This window comes from Triturus cristatus, chromosome 4_2, assembly GCF_964204655.1.
Source record: "Triturus cristatus chromosome 4_2, aTriCri1.1, whole genome shotgun sequence".
NCBI classification, from domain to species: domain Eukaryota; kingdom Metazoa; phylum Chordata; class Amphibia; order Caudata; family Salamandridae; genus Triturus; species Triturus cristatus.
In genome coordinates this window covers 992,711,013-992,729,536 of record NC_140586.1, presented here as the reverse complement: position 1 = coordinate 992,729,536, position 18,524 = coordinate 992,711,013, and the positions used below count along the sequence as shown (strand labels likewise).

At 47.4% G+C, this 18,524-nt stretch overlaps 1 protein-coding gene across 2 annotated transcripts in view; it reads right to left on the bottom strand.

Moving 5' to 3' along the window:
- Nucleotides 1-11,383, bottom strand: part of LOC146839242 (CD5 antigen-like) — a 357,744-nt gene extending 346,361 nt beyond the window's left edge. Inside the window, exon 1 of one of the 2 annotated variants that reach the window (XM_085603263.1) lies at nucleotides 11,100-11,383. The gene's annotated coding sequence lies outside the window, so the exon portion shown is untranslated. The remainder of the gene's footprint in view (nucleotides 1-11,099) is intronic. The other variant, XM_085603264.1, reaches the window with a different exon arrangement.
- Between the last annotated feature and the right edge of the window lie 7,141 nt (nucleotides 11,384-18,524).

The following is an 18,524-nucleotide window of genomic DNA, read 5'->3' as shown; positions in this document are numbered from 1 at the left end:
CCACACTCAATCCGGTTTCCGTGCCAACATGAGCACGGAGACGGCCCTGTTGGAGGTGACTGAGGCCATTAAGGAAGTCCTGGACTCTGGGGGGAAGGCAATGCTGATTTTGCTTGATCTCTCGGCGGCATTTGACACCGTCCCCCATGGCCGCCTTCTAGCGCGCCTTGAGGAGATCGGTATTGGTGGTACGGTACTCAACTGGTTTTCGTCTTTTCTGTCCAACCGCCAACAAACAGTCTGGGCACCCCCACACTCCGCGGTAGTGCCACCCATGGAGGTGGGTGTGCCTCAGGGATCAATCCTGAGTCCTACTCTTTTTAATATCTATATTTCCCCTCTGGCGGCACTTGCGGAGTCTTTCGGTGCCCAGATTGTCTCTTATGCTGATGATACTCAGCTCCTTTTCTCATGCGAGAAAGATATGGACTTCGATGGTGCTCTCATTAAAGGCTGTCTGGAGGCAGTCTTTAATTGGCTTCAAATGAATCAACTCAAATGCAACTCGGAAAAATCCGAGGTTCTCTTTTTTGGCTGTCCCCCTGATACGTGTTGGAAATCCTGGTGGCCGCTGGACATGTCCCCCCCCTCTAATGCAACACCGGTGGCAAAAAATCTTGGGGTTAAGCTGGACACCTCCCTCTCTCTGAAACCACAAATTATGAGTCTGGTTGGCCAGTGTTTCGGGGTCTTGAAAGCACTTAGAAAATTCCTTCCCCTCCTCCCCATTGCCCACAGGAAGACGACAGTGCAGGCCCTAATAGGATCCAGGCTTGATTATGCCAATGTCCTTTATCTGGGCCTCCCGAAGTCTCTCCTCTCGCGCCTGCAGATTGTGCAAAATTCGGCCGCTCGTGCGATTTTTGGTCTTGGTCATCGCGCCCATGCGTCTGGCCTGTTGCAAACCCTTCATTGGCTGCCGATCCAGAGGCGCATTGAGTTTAAAACGCTCACCCTTGCTTTTAAAACCCTTCATGGCATGGGCCCTAGTTATCTCAGAAAGAGGTTCATCCTCTATAAACCAGCCAGAGCTTTGCGCTCAGCGTCTCTATCTCTCTCCACGGTCCCAGCAATTAGGCGCGCCCGCATTGGTGGACGCTCCTTCAAGTACCTTGCGCCCCGGGCTTGGAATGCCCTCCCACTCTCTTTACGGATGAGTGAGAGCTTGCTGTCCTTCAGAAAAGAGCTCAAGACTTGGCTCTTTAGCCAATAAGCCCCCCCCCCCCCCTGTTTAGAGCTCTGTGGCTTCGGGTCTGATAGCGCCGGGACACTCTGCTTGAGTAGCTGAGCGCTTAACAAAACCCCGTTTAACATAACATAACATAACATAACTCTCTAACACTCACTCTCTACTACTCTATTACTCACTCTCTACTACTCTACTACTCACTCTCTACTACTCTATTACTCACTCTCTACTACTCTACTACTCACTCACTTCTCTCTACTACTCACTGTCTACTACTCTACTACTCACTTCTCTACTACTCACTCTCTACTACTCTACTACTCACTCTCTACTACTCACTCTCTACTACTCTCTACTACTCACTCTCTACTACTCTATTACTCACTCTCTACTACTCTACTACTCACTCTATACTACTCTCTACTACTCACTCTCTACTACTCTATTACTCACTCTCTACTACTCTACTACTCACTCACTTCTCTCTACTACTCACTCTCTACTACTTTACTACTAACTCTCTACTACTCACTCTCTACTACTCTCTACTACTCACTATCTACTACTCTACTGCTCACTCTCTACTACTCTCTAATACTCACTCTCTACTACTCACTCTGTACTACCCACTCTTTACTACTCTCTACTACTCACTCTCTACTACTCTCTACTACTCACTCTCTACTACTCTCTACTCTCTACTACTCACTCCCTACTACTGTACTACTCACTCTCTACTACTTACTCTCTACTGCTTTACTACTCACTCTCTACTACTCACTCTCTACTACTCTCTACTACTCACTCTTTACGACTCTCTACTACTCACTCTCTACTACTCTCTACTCTCTACTACTCACTCTCTACTACTCTCTACTACTCACTCTCTACTACTCTATTACTCACTCGCTACTACTCTACTACTCACTCTATACTACTCTCTACTACTCACTCTCTACTACTCTATTACTCTCTACTACTCTACTACTCACTCACTTCTCTCTACTACTCACTGTCTACTACTCTACTACTCACTTCTCTACTACTCACTCTCTACTCTCTACTACTCACTCGCTACTACTCCCTAATACTCACTCCCTACTACTCTATTACTCACTCTCTACTACTCACTCTCTACTACTCTATTAAACACTCTCTACTACTCTCTACTAATCACTCTCTACTACTCACTCTATACTACTCTCTACTACTCACTCTCTACTACTCTATTACTCACTCTCTACTACTCACTCTCTACTACTCTACTACTCAAACTCTACTCTCTACTACTCACTCTCTACTGCTCTCTATTACTCACTCTCTACTACTCTATTACTCGCTCTCTTCTACTCTACTACTCACTCTCTACTCTCTACTACTCACTCTCTACTACTCTACTACTCACACTCTACTCTCTATTACTCACTCTCTACTACTCTCTATTACTCACTCTCTACTACTCTGTCACTCACTCTCTACTACTCACTCTCTACTACTCTCTACTACTCACTCTCTATTACTCACTCTCTACTACTCTCTACTCTCTACTACTCACTCTCTACTACTCTCTACTCTCTACTACTCACTCTCTACTAGTCTCTCTACTACTCTCTACTACTCACTCTGCTACTCAATCTACTACTCATTATCTACTACTCACTCTCTACTACTCATTCTCAACTACTCTCTACTACTCACGCTCCACTACTCTATTACTCACTCTCTACTACTCTCTACTACTCACTCTCTACTACTCATTCTCTACTACTCTCTACTACTCACTCTCTACTACTCTCTACTATTCACTCTCTACTACTCTACTACTCACTCTCTACTACTCACTCTCTACTACTTTACTACTCAATCTCTACTACTCACTCTCTACTACTCTACTACTCACTCTCTACTACTCTCTACTACTCACTATCTACTACTCACTCTCTACTACCCACTCTCTACTACTCTCTACTACTCTCTACTCTCTACTACTCACTCTCTACTACTGTACTACTCACTCTTTACTATTCACTCTCTACTACTCTCTACTACTCACTCTCTACTACTCACTCTCTACTACTCTCTACTACTCACTTTTTACTACTCTCTACTACTCACTCTCTACTACTCTATTACTCACTATCTACTACTCTACTACTCACTCTATACTACTCTCTACTACGCACTCTCTACTACTCTATTACTCACTCTCTACTACTCTACTACTCACTCACTACTCTCTACTACTCACTGTCTACTACTCTACTACTCACTCTGCTCTCTACTACTCACTCTCTACTACTTCCTAATACTCACTCTCTACTACTCTATTACTCACTCTCTACTACTCTATTACTCACTCTCTACTACTATCTACTAATCACTCTCTACTACTCTATTACTCACTCTCTACTACTCTACTACTCACACTCTACTCTCTACTACTCACTCTTTACTACTCTCTATTACTCACTCTCTACTACTCTATTACTCACTCTCTACTACTTTTTACTGCTCACCCTCGACTACTCACTCTCTACTACTCTCTACTACTCACTCTCTACTTCTCACTCTCTATTACTCTCTCTACTACTCTACTACTCACTCTACTACTCACTCTCTACTACTCTCTATTCTCTACTACTCACTCTCTACTACTCTAGTCTCTACTACTCACTCTCTCTACTACTCACTCTCTACTACTCTCTACTCTCTACTACTCACTCTCTACTACTCTCCACTACTCACTCTGCTACTCAATCTACTACTCATTCTCTACTACTCACTCTCTACTACTCATTCTCTACTACTCTCTACTACTCAATATCTACTACTCTACTACTCACTCTCTACTACTCTCTACTACTCACTCTCTACTACTCACTCTCTATTACTCTCTACTACTCACTCTCTACTACTCTCTACTATTCACTCTCTACTACTCACTCTGCTACTCAATCTACTACTCATGCTCTACTACTCACTCTCTACTACTCATTCTCTAATACTCTCTACTATTCACTCTCTACTACTCTACTACTCACTCTCTACTACTCTCTACTACTCACTCTCTACTACTTTACTACTCACTCTCTACTACTCTCTACTACTCACTATCTACTACTCTACTACTCACTCTCTACTACTCTCTAATACTCACTCTCTACTACTCACTCTCTACTACCCACTCTTTACTACTCTCTACTACTCACTCTCTACTACTCTCTACTACTCACTCTCTACTACTCTCTACTCTCTACTACTCACTCCCTACTACTGTACTACTCACTATCTACTACTCACTCTCTACTACTCTACTACTCACTCTCTACTACTCACTCTCTACTACTCTCTACTACTCACTCTCTACTACTCACTCTCTACTACTCTCTACTACTCACTCTCTACTACTCTCTACTCTCTACTACTCACTCTCTACTACTCTCTACTACTCACTCTCTACTACTCTATTACTCACTATTTACTACTCTACTACTCACTCTATACTACTCTCTACTACTCACTCTCTACTACTCTATTACTCACTCTCTACTACTCTACTACTCACTCACCACTCTCTACTACTCACTGTCTACTACTCTACTACTCACTTACTCTCTACTACTCACTCTCTACTACTTCCTAATACTCACTCTCTACTACTCTATTACTCACTCTCTTCTGCTCTATGAAACACTCTCTACTACTCTCTACTACTTACTCTCTACTACTCTATTACTCACTCTCTACTACTCTACTACTCACTCTCTACTCTCTACTACTCACTCTCTACTACTCTACTACCCACTTTCTACTCTCTACTACTCACTCTCTACTACTCTACTACTCACACTCTACTCTCTACTACTCACTCTCTACTACTCTCTATTACTCACTCTCTACTACTCTATTACTCACTCTCTACTACTTTTTACTACTCATTCTCGACTACTCACTCTCTACTACTCTCTACTACTCACTTTCTACTACTCTACTCTCTACTACTCACTCTCTCTACTACTCACTCTCTACTACTCTCTACTCTCTACTACTCACTCTCTATTACTCTCTCTTCTACTCTACTCTCTACTACTCACTCTCTCTACTACTCACTCTCTACTACTCTCTATTCTCTACTACTCACTCTCTACTACTCTACTCTCTACTACTCACTCTCTCTACTACTCACTCTCTACTACTCTCTACTCTCTACTACTCACTCTCTACTAGTCTCTCTACTACTCTCCACTACTCACTCTGCTACTCAATCTACTACTCATTCTCTACTACTCACTCTCTACTACTCATCCTCTACTACTCTCTACTACCCAATATCTACTACTCTACTACTCACTCTCTACTACTCTCTACTACTCACTCTCTACTACTCACTCTCTACTACTCTCTACTATTCACTCTCTACTACTCACTCTCTACTACCCTCTACTACTCACTCTCTACTACTCTACTACTCACTCTCTACTACTCTCTACTACTCACTATCTACTACTCACTCTCTACTACCCACTCTCTACTACTCTCCACTACTCTCTATTCTCTACTACTCACTCTCTACTACTGTACTACTCACTCTCTACTATTCACCCTCTACTACTCACTCTCTACTACTCACTCTCTACTACTCTCTACTACTCACTCTCTACTACTCTCTACTCTCTACTACTCACTCTCTACTACTCTATTACTCACTATCTACTAGTCTACTACTCACTATATACTACTCTCTACTACTCACTCTCTACTACTCTATTACTCACTTTCTACTACTCTACTACTCACTCACTACTCTTTACTACTCACTGTCTACTACTCTACTACTCACTTTACTACTCACTCTACTCTCTACTACTCACTCTCTACTACTTCCTAATACTCACTCTCTACTACTCTATTACTGACTCTCTACTACTTTATGAAACACTCTTCACTACTCTCCACTACTCACTCTCTACTACTCTACTACTCACTCTCTACTACTTTACTACTCACTCTCTACTACTCACTCTCTACTACTCTACTACTCACTCTCTACTACTCTCTAATACTCACTCTCAACTACCCACTCTCTGCTACTCTCTATAACTCACTCTCTACTACTCTCTACTATTCACTCTCTACTACTCTCTACTCTCTACTACTCACTCTCTACTACTGTACTACTCACTCTCTACTACTCACTCTACTACTCTACTACTCACTCTCTACTTCTCACTCTCTACTACTCTCTACTACTCACTCTTTACTACTCTCTACTACTCACTCTCTACTACTCTACTCTCTACTACTCACTATCTACTACTCTCTACTACTCTATTACTCACTCTATACTACTCTCTACTACTCACTCTCTACTGCTCTACTACTCACTCTATACTACTCTCTACTACTCACTCTCTACTACTCTATTACTCACTCTCTACTACTCTATTACTCACTCTCTAGTACTCTACTCCTCACTCACTACTCTCTACTACTCACTGTCTACTACTCTACTTCTCACTTCTTTACTACTCACTCTCTACTACTCAACTACTCACTCTCTACTCTCTACTACTCACTCTCTACTACTCCCTAATACTCACTCTCTTCTACTCTATTACTCACTCTCTACTACTCACGCTCTACTACTCTATTAAACACTCCCTACTATTCTCTACTACTCACTCTCTACTACTCTATTACTCACTCTCTACTACTTTACTACTCACTCTCTACTCTCTACTACCCACTCTCTACTACTCTCTACTACGCTCTACTCTTTACTCACTCTCTACTACTTCCTCTCTACTACTCACACTCCACTACTCTCTACAACTCACGATTGAGTTCTTTAAATATACATTATAATCCACAAGGCATCCCTATCTTCTTCAAGTCCGCCCAAAGTATTTCATGATTCACCTAATCGAAGGGTGCCTAACAATCTACAGAACAGCAAAAAATATTTTCTTTCAAATGAACTGCCCTTCTTGCTATGTGAAAAGAGTGAACACATTTAAATACACCTTTGTCTATGGATATCAATCCTTCATCATCAGTGAAGTCTTTCAGTATTTTTAAGATTAATTTATTTAAGACTTTTTCCCCACATCCATTTACCTCAGCATCTTATAATGCTTTGAATAAAGGTAGGGACCCTTTTTTATGAATGGTTTAGAACAGATATGTAGGATAGAAGGATCTTTCTGGCATTGAGACCCCCATTCTTTCCCTGTTGTCAATGTGCTTTGCCTGTAGTTCACTGGGATCCTGCTAACCAGGACCCCGGGGCATTGCTCTCTCCTCTAAATGACACGGTCAGTGCTTTGTACATCCCACAATTGACATACTCGGGTACCCTTGTAAGTCCCTAGTATATGATACTGAGGTACCCAGGGCATCGGTACTCCCGGGGTCTCCCATGTGTCTGCAGAGCTGCGATTGAAGTCTGTGTGAAATTGCGCTTACACCTTCATTTTCGATATAAGGTTTCCTTTATATGCGGTCACGACCCTTTTAAAATATAAGGAACTAATTTCAAGAAAATGCTTATCATTGTTGCAAGGATCTGATTTTTTGCAATGACTCCTTCATGAGCCTGAAAAGAAGAAGAATATAATCAAAATGTCTAAATTAATTCAACTTTTGTAGTATTTACCTAACACAGGAAGTAGCCTGGGCAGTGTATTGATTAATAGTCACTTCAGCCGAAATGAGTAATATATTCATTTGCAAATACAGAGATCTTTATCAAAACACAAACTCACACACCCAAAAATATATTTATAATGCTAACACAATAAGTGAGGAATAGAAAAAAAGTGACATTTGTGACCCCAGATTTACCAAGCCACAGGGTTGGCTTCACTTGACCTTTCTCTCCTTACCATTATACAATCCCCCTGCCGCTCACCCCGCCCTCCTCCAAAACCTCAAGTGAATCCCCAGAATCTCATCGTCACCTTTGTACCCAAGTGAACATCCAGCCCCATCTCTCATTGCCTGCAAAAGAACAATCCTGCCTTCAGTACAGGCACCGTTGCTCCATGGTGCAAGCGTGCCTGCGTTGGTGCTGGGCTGCAGATTGTGTGCCAGTGCAGCCTGTAAAACAGGCACCGTTGCTCCATGGTGCAAGCGTGCCTGTGTTGGTGCTGGGCTGCGGATTGTGTGCCAGGGCAGGCACCGTTGCTCCATGGTGCAAGCGTGCCTGCGTTGGTGCTGGGCTGCAGATTGTGTGCCAGTGCAGGCACCGTTGCTCCATGGTGCAAGCGTGCTTGCGTTGGTGCTGGGCTGCAGGTTGTGTGCCAGTACAGGCACCAATGCTCCATGGTGCAAGCGTGCCTGTGTTGGTGCTGGGCTGCAGATTGAGTGCCAGTACAGGCACCGATGCTCCATGGTGCAAGCGTGCCTGCATTGGTGCTAGGCTGCAGATTGTGTGCCAGTGCAGCCTGTAAAACAGGCACCATTGCTCCATGGTACAAGCGTGCCTGCATTGGTGCTGGGCTGCAGATTGTGTGCCAGTGCCGGCACCGTTGCTCCATGGTGCAAGCGTGCCTGCATTGGTGCTAGGCTGCAGATTGTGTGCTAGTGCAGCCTGTAAAACAGGCACCGTTGCTCCATGGTGCAAGTGTGCCTGCGTTGGGCTGGGCTGCAGATTGTGTGCCAGTGCCGGCGCCGTTGCTCCATGGTGCAAGCGTGCCTGCGTTGGTGCTGGGCTGCAGATTGTGTGCCAGTGCCGGCACTGTTGCTCCATGGTGCAAGCGTGCCTGCGTTGGTGCTGGGCTGCAGGTTGTGTGCCAGTGCAGGCACCGTTGCTCCATGGCGCAAGCGTGCCTGCGTTGGTGCTGGGCTGCAGATTGTGTGCTGCATTGGTGCTAGGCTGCAGATTGTGTGCTAGTGCAGCCTGTAAAACAGGCACCGTTGCTCCATGGTGCAAGCGTGCCTGCGTTGGTGCTGGGCTGCAGATTGTGTGCCAGTGCCGACACTGTTGCTCCATGGTGCAAGCGTGCCTGCGTTGGTGCTGGGCTGCAGGTTGCATGCCAGTGCAGGCACCGTTGCTCCATGGTGCAAGCGTGCCTGCGTTGGTGCTAGGCTGCAGATTGTGTGCCAGTGCAGGCACCGTTGCTCCATGGTGCAAGCGTGCCTGCGTTGGTGCTAGGCTGCAGATTGTGTGCCAGTGCAGCCTGTAATACAGGCACCGTTGCTCCATGGTGCAAGCGTGCCTGCGTTGGTGCTGGGCTGCAGGTTGTGTGCCAGTGCAGCCTGTAAAACAGGCACCGTTGCTCCATGGTGCAAGCGTGCCTGCGTTGGTGCTGGGCTACAGATTGTGTGCCAGTGCAGCCTGTAAAACAGGCAGCGTTGCTCCATGGTGCAAGCGTGCCTGCGTTGGTGCTGGGCTGCAGGTTGTGTGCCAGTGCAGCCTGTAAAACAGGCACCGTTGCTCCATGGTGCAAGCGTGCCTGCGTTGGTGCTGGGCTGCAGATTGTGTGCCAGTGCAGCCTGTAACACAGGCACTCTTGCTCCATGGTGCAAGCGTGCCTGCGTTGGTGATAGGCTTCGGATTGTGTGCCAGTGCAGCCTGTAACACAGGCACCGTTGCTCCATGGTGCAAGCGTGCCTGCGTTGGTGCTGGGCTGCAGATTGTGTGCCAGTGCAGGCACCGTTGCTCCATGGTGCAAGCGTGCCTGTGTTGGTGCTGGGCTGCAGGTTGTGTGCCAGTGCAGCCTGTAAAACAGGCACTGTTGCTCCATGGTGCAAGCGTGCTTGTGTTGGTGCGAGGCTGCAGAGTGTGTGCCAGTGCAGGCACCGTTGCTCCATGGTGCAAGCGTGCCTGTGTTGGTGCTGGGCTGCAGATTGTGTGCCAGTGCAGGCAGAGAGCGGGAATGCACCCTATCTTGAGAGATATGTCACTTTTCTGCCCTCTCATTTTTAATCAGTTCTGCAACTTGCCTTGCTGCATTGTGTGAACATCTGTCCTTCTGGGTGGAGCTTCAGGTGGACATTTGACCAATACTGCTTTGGGTGTTTGCACGTTCTGTTGGACAATCACCCACATCTGCACTAACACAGCAACACAACAGCTAACAGCACCTGAAACCAAATTAAAATCCTGAAGAAACCAAACATTTCATTTCTGACTTCAAACTGTGACACACTCCCTGGTCCTCTCCCAGATTGACCATATTTTTTGTTTTTTTGTTTTCCGGAGTTTTATATAGCTCAAACTTGACCCGAAGGTATCAGAGCGCTTTACGAGAGCACCAGTTGAATTACACAAGGACACATTTATTTTTTTAGGCACCGGGAGTTTAAGTGATTTGCCCAGAATCACAGGATCGTGAGCGTCGTTGCTGAGACCTGAACCTGGTTCCTCAGATTTGAGCTTGACCGCCCTGGCCGTTAGGCCACATCCTCTCCCCAAATCAATGTGGGGAGACTATGGAAGCTCCCTTCTGGCCATCACCACCAAGGTGACTTTTCTCCAATGAAGCTGCCACTCAATGCCTCAATGAGACTGGCAAATGGAAGGAAAAGGGCTGGGTTCATTAATAAAGCTCCCTGCTGCACAATCCATGCTTAATGACATTAAAAGGAAACACAGGACTGTCTCTGAGGTGCTGTGGGAAGCCATCTACTCTCTGTGAATCTAAACCCAACCTACAGAGATGAGTGGAGCGCAGAGCACTTGTGAATATGTGAATGTAATATCATGACACAGGCCCTGATTAATGTACACAATTGTATAGTTTCCAGGTCCCAGATTAATGTACATTGCTATGTTGCTAGGCAGCTGGGTTCAAACCTCATTAACACCGTGGGCATAAAATGCACGAGAGATTCAACCTCCTGCTTGGCACAGAATGAACACAGAATTGAGAAATGACCTTTGACCTGTGATTTCCAGGCTGCTTACCTCTGGGACAGTCACAAATGCCTTGTGTGGGTGCTGGGTCGGTCGATGCTGCCCTGGGAGAGCTTCTCCTGTGTTCACTGTGCACTTACTTCAGTTTACAGAAGTGGGGCCATACTTTAAGGAGTGAACACAACCCCCCTATAGCTCTGACGCTCTGAGGGTGGGGCCATCATGGGACAGACAGAAAAAACACGAGCCTTCCAACACCCCGTTCTTCCTCCAATATCTTTTCAACGTTTGTGCCACGAGGACGTGGATCGACTCCAGCAGCCTTTATTTACTCTGCGTCATCTCCAGGGCACCCATCCCCGGGGTGAATAACACGTGACAGCCGCGCTGGGCACCGTGCGACTTAAAAACAAATCAAACAATGGTGGAAGCAAAAAAGGCCTGAGGGGTGAAATGTTATCTACTCTAGAAACAGCAGCACCGCAGCTGGACTTTCCTCCACCATCAATCCATAGGAAAAGGCCAACACCCAGCCAGTGGGGCCACCTGTGACCCTGGCTTCTTTGCAACTTCCATAGGAAAAGGCCAACACCCAGCCAGTGGGGCCACCTGTGACCCTGGCTTCTTTGCAACTCCCATAGGAAAAGGCCAACACCCAGCCAGTGGGGCCACCTGTGACCCTGGCATCTTTGCAACTCCCATAGGAAAAGGCCAACACCCAGCCAGTGGGGCCACCTGTGACCCTGGCTTCTTTGCAACTCCCATAGGAAAAGGCCAACACCCAGCCAGTGGGGCCACCTGTGACCCTGGCATCTTTGCAACTCCCATAGGAAAAGGCCAACACCCAGCCAGTGGGGCCACCTGTGACTCTGGCTTCTTTGCAACTCCCATAGGAAAAGGCCAACACCCAGCCAGTGTGGCCACCTGTGACCCTGGCATCTTTGCAACTCCCATAGGAAAAGGCCAACACCCAGCCAGTGGGGCCACCTGTGACCCTGGCTTCTTTGCAACTCCCATAGGAAAAGGCCAACACCCAGCCAGTGGGGCCACCTGGGACTCTGGCTTCTTTGCAACTTCCAAAGGAAAAGGCCAACACCCAGCCAGTGGGGCCACCTGTGACCCTGGCTTCTTTGCAACTCCCATAGGAAAAGGCCAACACCCAGCCAGTGGGGCCACGTGTGACCCTGGCGTCTTTGCAACTCCCATAGGAAAAGGCCAACACCCAGCCAGTGGGGCCACCTGTGACCCTGGCTTCTTTGCAACTCCTGCCAGAGCCTCTGTGACCCTTGCCTTAGAGATCACAAATACAGCACCACCAAACAAGCATTTGCAATACAATAGGTCTTGCATGTGCGAGAGTTAGAGCTGTTGACGTTGTAAATGTAAATGTTTTTACTTCTCTGTTTTGGAGTGAAGTAGATGCATGTGGAATGCAGTAGAAAGGTGTGCAGTGGAATTATATGGAAAGCAATTATCCATGCAGCGCCCGAATTGGCCATATAAGAGGAAGAATGGAAAACTGGCAGGCCTACCCACAACTTTGCAATGAAAAACTCTTAAAATGTTTAAATTAACCTTACTTTTTTAACAGGTCACCAGCAAACCTGAGATTTACAGAATGGAACAAGTTGCCACACAAATAAGGTCTCAAAATGTCAACAACTCAGCTAACATTGCTTTATCAAAATGTATTTTAAAACATGATTTTATCACATGAGAACTTTTGATATATTGCTTTATAGTTGCAATGGTCTTAAATAATCACACAATAACGGTTGATTGATTGATTAATTGGATAGTAATTATGTGGTACTTTATTATGTGGAGTGGGATCTTGTGTTATGGAGAGTAAACGGTATAGGATTTTGTGTTGTGGATTGCTATGTAGAGGAGTTGAATTATGTGGTGTGCTATTGAATTTTGTGTTGTGATGTGGAATTATGTGGTGTGGATTGTATATATGCGGTTTGTTATGTTATTGTGTTGCTGATTCATAGAATGTTTAACTTTAAGTTTATGTTTATTTATTTTGCATAGTTATTGAAAACCATTGCAGTATTTGCTTTAAAAAGATGCAATAAAATTATTGTTTTGCAATAATAAAAACCATGAAACATAAAAAGGAGCTAACATTATTATACATTATACAAAGTTAGCTGCTTTATATTATGTGGTTTCTTGTTGAATTATGTGGTGTGTAATGGAAACATGTTGTGTTGATTTGAGGGCCATGGAACTATGTAATGTTGAGTGAAAATAAGCTGAGTGGAATTATGTGGCATGGTATGGAGTATATTTATGTGGATCGTTGCTAAATGTTATATATTAGTTTTATACTGGTTGTATTTATGTGCTAGTGAGAAAATATATGACCTCTCATGCAGTGCTTATGTCAAGCAAAAAGCAGTTCTTTAAGAGGAAGCAATGTAATCACACCAGTCAATTAGGAATGCTTAAGAGAGTAGCAGACACACATGGAAAAGGCAAGCCATCGATTGAGAGTGATTGTAAACTCAACCAATGGTAAGCAGTGGGTGGGCTGCAAGCCCCGTTACGTGTCGGTAACACCACAATGAGGCAGCTGTATGAGGATGTATGTTTGACTAAATATATTTACAAGTGCAAACCCATATTTTATTAAATCCGTGAATTTACAATTGTAAAAACATTATGAGAGAGTGGTACACATAGAATAATATTTTTAAAAGTAGCTTTTAATAATATAGAATGCTCTAGGGTGAGGTGAAATAGCATGTGAGAAGGATGGAGATATTAAATTAATTAAAGCAAAAGAATAAGCAGTGTGCATAATACGCCAGGTCTGGTGACTTAGTGGAACAACGTAGCCACTATGAAAATATGTGCCTGGCCTGTCTCAGAGATTTAAAAACTACAGGGTGGTCACAGCCTGTTATCCTTTGGAGGTCGGTTTAATAAGTACCATTAACATACGTACGTAAGAAAAAGCACCTGTGATTGTGCTCGAAGACGCCTCTAGAGCTCAGCATGTGACGTTCAATTACAAGTGTTATTAACAAAAATGTTCTAGCTTATGTATAAAAATAAACTGATCTCTATTTAATTTTAACAGAACAAACGTCAATGGTAATAAGATTTAAAACTTTGTGTGAAAAAAATATTAACAGACCTAGTAGGGTTGCAGCATATTTGATGTTTTTGTAAAAAGCAGCATAAGGACTGGTACAAAGAGGCGCAAATTCAATTGAAAATGCAGGTCTGGTAAGGGGCAGCTCCTGCCAACACCCTAAAAATAAAATATAAAATAATAATAAACTCTTGTTCATTTTCATCTTATTTTTTTCGCTTGGAGCAAGGGCTTGGGGCGGGGCCCGCGAGAAGGCAGGCTGGAGGGGCAGTGTTGGGCACTGAAAAGCAGGAGCAAGGGCTTGGGGGCGGGGCCCGCGAGACGGCAGGCTGGAGGGGCAGTGTTGGGCACTGAAGAGCAGGAGCAAGGGCCTGGGGGCGGGGCCCGCGAGACGGCAGGCTGGAGGGGCGGTGTTGGGCTCTGCTTGTCAGTGCGCATGAAGATCTGTCCGGCCGTCTCACACCCCAGCTGCATTGAAGGGTGAGAGAGAGCGAGGCGCAGGCCGCCGGTCTCACCGGGAGGGCAAATCACTGGCACTCAGGGCAATCCTGATGCTGCTTTCAGCAGCATGAAAGTAGCTTCAGGATTGGCCACTGTGCACTCTGGGACCCTGAGCCTGCAGAGGAGAGGGGCCCCATGCAGCATCCTGGACCCTGTGCCTGCAGAGGAGAGGGGCCCCATGCAGCATCCTGGACCCTGTGCCTGCAGAGGAGAGGGGCACAATGCAGCATCCTGGACCCTGTGCCTGCAGAGGAGAGGGGCCCCATGCAGCATCCTGGACCCTGTGCCCGCAGAGGAGAGGGGCCCCATGCAGCATCCTGGACCCTGTGCCTGCAGAGGAGAGGGGCCCCATGCAGCATCCTGGACCCTGTGCCTGCAGAGGAGAGGGGCCCCATGCAGCATCCTGGACCCTGTGCCTGCAGAGGAGAGGGGCACAATGCAGCATCCTGGACCCTGTGCCTGCAGAGGAGAGGGGCCCCATGCAGCATCCTGGACCCTGTGCCTGCAGAGGAGAGGGGCCCCATGCAGCATCCTGGACCCTGTGCCTGCAGAGGAGAGGGGCACAATGCAGCATCCTGGACCCTGTGCCTGCAGAGGAGAGGGGCCCCATGCAGCATCCTGGACCCTGTGCCCGCAGAGGAGAGGGGCCCCATGCAGCATCCTGGACCCTGTGCCTGCAGAGGAGAGGGGCCCCATGCAGCATCCTGGACCCTGTGCCCGCAGAGGAGAGGGGCCCCATGCAGCATCCTGGACCCTGTGCCCGCAGAGGAGAGGGGCCCCATGCAGCATCCTGGACCCTGTGCCCGCAGAGGAGAGGGGCCCCATGCAGCATCCTGGACCCTGTGCCCACAGAGGAGAGGGGCCCCATGCAGCATCCTGGACCCTGTGCCCGCAGAGGAGAGGGGCCCCATGCAGCATCCTGGACCCTGTGCCTGCAGAGGAGAGGGGCCCCATGCAGCATCCTGGACCCTGTGCCCGCAGAGGAGAGGGGCCCCATGCAGCATCCTGGACCCTGTGCCCGCAGAGGAGAGGGGCCCCATGCAGCATCCTGGACCCTGTGCCTGCAGAGGAGAGGGGCACAATGCAGCATCCTGCACCCTGTGCCTGCAGAGGAGAGGGGCCCCATGCAGCATCCTGGACCCTGTGGCCGCAGAGGAGAGGGGCCCCATGCAGCATCCTGGACCCTGTGCCCGCAGAGGAGAGGGGCCCCATGCAGCATCCTGGACCCTGTGCCCGCAGAGGAGAGGGGCCCCATGCAGCATCCTGGACCCTGTGCCCGCAGAGGAGAGGGGCCCCATGCAGCATCCTGGACCCTTTGCCTGCAGAGGAGAGGGGCACAATGCAGCATCCTGGACCCTGTGCCTGCAGAGGAGAGGGGCCCCATGCAGCATCCTGGACCCTGTGCCCGCAGAGGAGAGGGGCCCCATGCAGCATCCTAGACCCTGTGCCCGCAGAGGAGAGGGGCCCCATGCAGCATCCTGGACCCTGTGCCTGCAGAGCGTAGGGGCCCCATGCAGCATCCTGGACCCTGTGCCTGCAGAGGAGAGGGGCCCCATGCAGCATCCTAGACCCTGTGCCTGCAGAGGAGAGGGGCCCCATGCAGCATCCTGGACCCTGTGCCCGCAGAGGAGAGGGGCCCCATGCAGCATCCTGGACCCTGTGCCCACAGAGGAGAGGGGCCCCATGCAGCATCCTGGACCCTGTGCCTGCAGAGGAGAGGGGCCCCATGCAGCATCCTGGACCCTGTGCCCGCAGAGGAGAGGGGCCCCATGGAGCATCCTGGACCCTGTGCCTGCAGAGGAGAGGGGCCCATGCAGCATCCTGGACCCTGTGCCCCCAGAGGAGAGGGGCCCCATGCAGCATCCTGGACCCTGTGCCTGCAGAGGAGAGGGGCCCCATGCAGCATCCTGGACCCTGTGCCTGTAGAGGAGAGGGGCACAACGCAGCACCGCGGTGATGTGGCAGGTGCATGTTTTTCTTATTGTTTTTATTTTTGTCTCGTCCGTCCCCCATCCTCTCTAAACTCCCCCCACCCACCACTCTGTAAACACACCGGCCACACATGGGTCTGGTAATGACAACATGACAAACACAAGGAGATGGTAGACGGAGCTCTGAAACTTTTCAGACGCTCACCCCCAGTCACAGATTCGGGTTGAATCCATCATCGTTCTTTAGCTCACTTCGCCACCCAAGTTCAGACCCAGCCATATGCAAATAACTCTTGACCCTGTGCTTCATGAGAACAGTCCCGCCTGAACTGCCAAACTAAATCTTCCTTGGACTGGAAACAAGCATCCTATGGCCAGGCTTTCTTTAATCCAGTGGCAAAGTGAGCAAGGTACCCACGTCTGGGCTTACGCTGCCAAATTATGGCAAACAAAGCAAACACAAGGAGATCATGGACGGAGCACTAACACTTTTCAGACACTCACCCCCAGTCACAGATCTGGGTTGAATCCATCATCATTCATTAGCTCACTTCACCACCTCAGTTTAGACCCAGCCATATGGAAATCAGTCTTGACCCTGTGCCTCATGCCAACAGTCCAGCCCAAACTGACAAACCAGATATTCTTTGGACCGGAAACAAGCATCCTGGTACGGTTTTGGGGTAACACCCCTCATCAGCCAGTCTAGCTGGAATCCTGTGGCAAAGTGAGCAAGGAACCCACATCTGGGGATACCCTACCAACTTAGAGCAAACAAAGCAAACACAAGGAGATGATAGACGGAGCGCTGAAATAAAAACATAACCCAGCAGTTCAATAAAATAACAAAGACTAATTGTGTGAAGCTGAACAAACAATGTTTTCAAAAAGGCAAAACATTAGTAAAACACACAAGTGTGAGGTTAAGAAGAAGCATCAAGAAAAGAAGTCAATAGAAGCAATAAAACTCAAGGCTCAGAACTTCGGGGAGGTCTACGGATATGCATTAAATAAGGGAAAACCCAAATAATTGTGAACTACAAAAGTAACTAGATAGACAATAGAGTCGTCACCAAAGCTAGATATCTTGGGGTGTATATCGTGGCCAATACTGATTTGATATTTGGGGAAAATTTAGTCCCATTAGTTTTAGAGATGAAGCCGGCATTGCATCGGCTAAATAACTTACACCTGTCCTTAGTTGGCCGGTGAAACGTTCTCACAATGATTTTTTTCCCTAAAATGTTATCCTTCTTCAGAGCTATCCCTCTTGAATTTAATAATTAAATGCTAAAGAAATTTGACATTCTTTTCTCACAGTTTATATGGGCTCATTCGCAGCCAAGAAGGTCCCTCAAGTATTTGTATCTTCCACGGGAAAGAGGTAGCTGGGCGCTCCCAAACCTACAAATATATTATTGGGCCACCATCATGCAGATATGTCCTGTATTGCTACAAAACCGGCCTCAAGCACAAACTACAGATCTCCACTCCCCGTTCGAGCTGTTGCTTGGCCCAGAAGCTTGAGGATGTTTATGGCGTCAGTCGAATATGGGTGCTATAAGAAAGTAAGGTTCCAGACCCTTGTGGGAACCGTTAAGACCTTCACCGCTGTCCGTAGACTATTAGGGATTGGGAGAATGAACCACTATACGCCTATATGTAGCAAGGAGAATCTGCCATATATGTTCAGGGGCTCTTACTTTTCAACGTAGCTTAACACCAGTATCAACAGAATGGGGGTCCTGTATTCTCCTGAAGGGGTCTTGGCATTTGAAGATCTTAAAACACAACTTGCTCTAAGCCATAAAGAGGTTTTTAAATACATAGCTATAAGGATTTTTTTATCATGGAAGGCAGGTGGGCCCTCGGGGTTTGTTAAATGCAAATTTATAGAAAGACTGACAGATCCAAATACCCCTCGAATCGTGACCATCT